General features: G+C 46.2%; 1 long non-coding RNA gene across 1 annotated transcript; it reads left to right on the top strand.

Annotated features, from left to right (window-relative positions):
• Positions 1-3,988, top strand: LOC132579459 (uncharacterized). The gene is made up of 2 exons (XR_009555971.1): positions 1-296; positions 3,930-3,988. It is a non-coding gene; the product is annotated as an uncharacterized LOC132579459 (long non-coding RNA).
• The last annotated feature ends 376 nt before the right edge of the window (positions 3,989-4,364 follow it).

The following is a 4,364-nucleotide window of genomic DNA, read 5'->3' as shown; positions in this document are numbered from 1 at the left end:
ATCTATGTACTAAATGGGGCTATAGGAAAGGAATTGCAATATCTGTATCCCACCAAGTTCTGTGATGAGAAAGAGGCATGGAATTCTGGGGTTTGGAAATTTTACCATGTTGTAATTCTCCCCAAACCTTAATAAATACAGACCCTCTGTTGCCATTTCACCAAGAGCTTCAGGCGGACTTCAAACACTCTTCTTCAGAGTCCAGCAAGAACAGGACTGCACCAAGCTCAAACCAACTATGAAGATCCTTTTTCTACTCTTTGCCATCCTCTTATTCATCTTCCAAACAATTCCAGGTAAGTGATTGGAGAAAGTTAAAATAATATGGCAAAGTAGCATAAGCTGTAAGGACAGGACAAAAATACCACCATTTGGATATAAGGAGTGCAGACTTCATGCTAGACCTGCTAGACCTGTTTTCTCAGGAGCCCCACCATGTTCAATGAACATTTGTCTCATGTTTCAGACTACAAGCTCAGAAGGTGAAATTTTGTGATCTTCTTGTTGCTGCTGCTTCATTCCTCTGCACCCCTGGCTGCGTGGAAGGCTGGCAGTACCCTTGCATAAGTACCTTGTCGCAGGCCTCTGCTTCCTACTTCCCCACCTTTTGTCTCCTATTCTGCAAATGTTGTGCTCCCCTGAAACCTTCACTAAGCTAATTTCTCTCATTGCTACACTGAGGGTCCATCCATTCAGACAAAATGCAGTAGTGTGGCTGATTTAATGACAATGAGTTTGTGAAATCAAAGTTTAGCAAACCAGTGATCTCTCAGATCTCGGTTTGCTAAACATATGCTGGTTTCATTTGCTTGGGCCAGGATTCCCTGTTGCTGGAGAGTGTGTGAGGGCAGCTGGAGTGAACAAGAAAGGCTTAGGCCAGAATGTTCACAATCGCATATTATATGAAATCATAGGTAAGACTTTGTGTGGCTGATTAGCTTCAAGTCATGGTTTCTAATCTTGGTTTGCTAGAGTCTATGGTTTCTGATCTTGGTTTGCTAGACCCTTTCATAATAGTGGTGTAAATCAAGTTCAGAAAATGATAGGAATCAATAGTTAATTCAATATGGTTACTTCTGTGTTAATTGACCCTGAGCTTTTCATGTTCCCACAGCTAAAACTGCTTCATGATTCAAAAGGTGGCATTTTCTCTGTGGTTTCAATGGTATAGGACCATTTTCCCTCTAATAACAAATATAACACAGCTATCATCAGTTTAAAGACATCTTTATTAATTCACTGTGTAAATTGTAACTGATTGAATGGGCATAATAATAAAATACAGCTAGTGTGTCTAAGGAGAAAGTATGGGGTTTTTTTAGAAGAAGATGATATTGGATTTATATCCCGCCCTATACTCTGAATCTCAGAGTCTCAGGGGGTCACAATCTCCTTTACCTCCCCACCCCCACAACAGACACCTTGTGAGGTAGATGGGGCTGAGAGAGCTCTCACAGAAGCTGCGCTTTCAAGGACAACTCCTGTGAAAGCTATGGCTGACCCAAGACCATTCCAGCAGGTGCAAGTGGAGGAGTAGGGAATCAAACCCAGTTCTCCCAGACACTTAACCACTACCAAACTGGCTCTCTTAGTACCGCACCATTACTAAGTGCATGTTTCGTTTTACCCGGTGGTGGGGGAGAGGGTGTTAACTACCCTTCCTTCTGTTGCTGCTGGTGACATCCATATGTTGGCATGATATGGTTGCCAGTCTCCAGGTGAGGGCCTAACAATCTCCTGGAATTACAATTGACCTTCAGACAACAAAGATCAGTTTCTCTGGAGAAAATGGCTGCTTTGGAGCTTGCTAAGGGCCTGACCCTCTCCAACCTCTCCTCTGCGCGCCCTACAACTTGTGATTTGGACCCATGCCCCTCCTGGCTAATTAAATTCTGCCTGAGGGAGCTAGATTGTCCTTTACAGGACATCATAAATAGATCCCTCTCGGAGGGGCGTTTTCCATCATCTCTGAAAGAGGCTTTGGTCCGACCCCTCTTGAAAAAAAGTACAGCAGACCCGGCCGAATTGGCAAACTACCGACCGGTCTCCAATTTACCGTTTTTAGGTAAAATAATAGAGAGGGCAGTGGTGTCGCAGTTGCAGAGCTTTCTGGATGATGCTTCCATCCTAGACCCTTGCCAGTCCGGATTTCGCCCGGGCTATGGGACGGAGACAGTACTGGTCGCCCTGGTAGACGATCTCCAACGGCACCTGGATCGGGGTGGTGTGGCGGTGCTGATGTTGTTAGATCTGTCGGCCGCGTTCGACACGGTCGACCATCGGCTACTGACCCGCCGCCTCGCCGACATAGGGGTGAGGGGGTCTGCCTTACAATGGCTCTCCTCCTTCCTCGAGGATCGGGGACAAAGGGTGGCTATTGGGGGCAAGCGGTCCCGGAGGCGCACACTGGACTGTGGAGTGCCCCAGGGGGCAGTTCTCTCACCAATGTTATTCAATATCTATATGCGCCCTCTTGCCCAGATTGCCAGGAGATACGGACTTGGGTGCCATCAATATGCAGATGACACCCAACTCTATCTGCTGATGGACGGCCGGCCTGACTGCGTCCCTGAGAATTTAGACCGGGCCTTGCAGGATATGGCAACTTGGTTGAGGGGGAGCGGGCTGAAATTGAATCCAGCGAAGACAGAAGTCCTTTGTCTTGGTCGGGGCACTCGGGAAGGGGAAATACCTCTTCCGGTCTTCAACGGGGCGCCGCTGAAAGCGGCGCACCGGGTTAGGAGTCTGGGAGTTTTACTGGAGCCTTCATTATCAATGGAGGCCCAGATTGCAGCCACTGCCAAGTCAGCCTTTTTCCACCTAAGGCGGGCAAGGCAGTTGGCTCCCTTCCTAGAGCGCCAAGATCTGGCAACGGTACTTCACGCAACGGTCACCTCGAGACTGGATTACTGTAATGCCCTCTACATGGGGCTGCCTCTGTACTGAACCCGGAAACTGCAGCTGGTGCAGAATGCAGCAGCTAGACTGTTGCTGGGGCTTCCTAAATGGGAGCACATACAGCCTGGACTGTGCGAGCTGCACTGGCTGCCAGTTATATATCAGGTTCGTTACAAAGTGCTGGTCATTACCTTTAAAGCCCTATATGGTCGAGGACCTGTCTACCTTAGGGACCGTCTCTCCCCATACGAACCCCAGAGAGCACTGAGGTCAGCCGGGAAAAACTTGTTGACCACCCCCGGACTGAGAGAGGTGAAGCTGCAAAGCACCCATAATCGGGCCTTCTCCTCTGTAGCCCCGAGCCTATGGAACCAACTTCCAGAGGAAATGCGGGCCCTGCGGGACCTTGAACAATTCCGCAGGGCCTGCAAGACCTTCCTCTTCCGACTGGCTTTCGCTGACGTAGAAAGAAATTGCTAATGATAACCGCCATCCTAAAAGAACAGTAGTATTAGCACTTTTATTAACTTAATTAACTAATTTTTAAACCTAATCAGAATCTAATGCTTAAATGTAATTTTGTGTTTTTTGCTTTCTTTGTATAATTGAAATTTGTATGATGTTGTTAGCCGCCCTGAGCCTGCTCTGGCGGGGAGGGCGGGATACAAATAAAATTATCTATCTAACTATCTATCAACCCCTCCTCCCTAGGCTCCCCCCACCAAATCTCCAGAAATTGCCCAACCCAGAGTTCACAACCCTGTCTGAAAAAATCTGCTTTCCACATTGCCTTCTTGAGAGATAAGAAACTGTGTTGTGGGGACTGGTGGGATCAAGTGCTGTAAAATACAATGATTAATAAATTCTCTTTGAGGAAAACAGACTGTTTAAGCAAGAGGCAAACAGAAAATAAAATGGGCGTTGCTTAAAAGAAGAGAAATGACCCAGACGGTAAATCTTTGCAGAAGATTCTCCTCTCTTCCCTGTGACAAACTCAAAAACACCCCTTTTTGTCTCTTTTCTTCCATCAGGATATGCTTACCCTCTTGATGATACCATGGAATGCAGACAGAGTGGGGGTTTCTGTAAGCGTTACACATGCCCTGGAATTACTCAGCCTACTGGAGGGACCTGTCAGAATGGACATTTGATCTGCTGTAAAAGGTAAAGGAAAGTTTAGCTAGAGGCTAGAAGAAGGGGCAAGGGCAATGGATTTATGCCACTGGAAAGCAGATTTAGGATAAAAGATTCGGAAGATAATACTAAATCCAAGTGGTAAAACTAGCTAAATAAAGAGACTAAGATTCCCACACAAAATTATTGGTTTGCTAAACACTGCACTTTTTGAGAATTGACTCAAATACATATGATAGGTCTTCTTATGAGAAGTCAATCTCTATTTGGAATATTATAAATCAGTCTTTCCCCCTTTCTAACTTTAGATATATTTAAAAGGTCTGTAAGCG

The sequence above is a fragment of the Heteronotia binoei genome, chromosome 1, assembly GCF_032191835.1.
Source record: "Heteronotia binoei isolate CCM8104 ecotype False Entrance Well chromosome 1, APGP_CSIRO_Hbin_v1, whole genome shotgun sequence".
Lineage (NCBI taxonomy): Eukaryota > Metazoa > Chordata > Lepidosauria > Squamata > Gekkonidae > Heteronotia > Heteronotia binoei.
The sequence above is the reverse complement of the archived record's forward strand: the minus strand, read 5'-3'. Positions and strand labels throughout refer to the sequence as shown.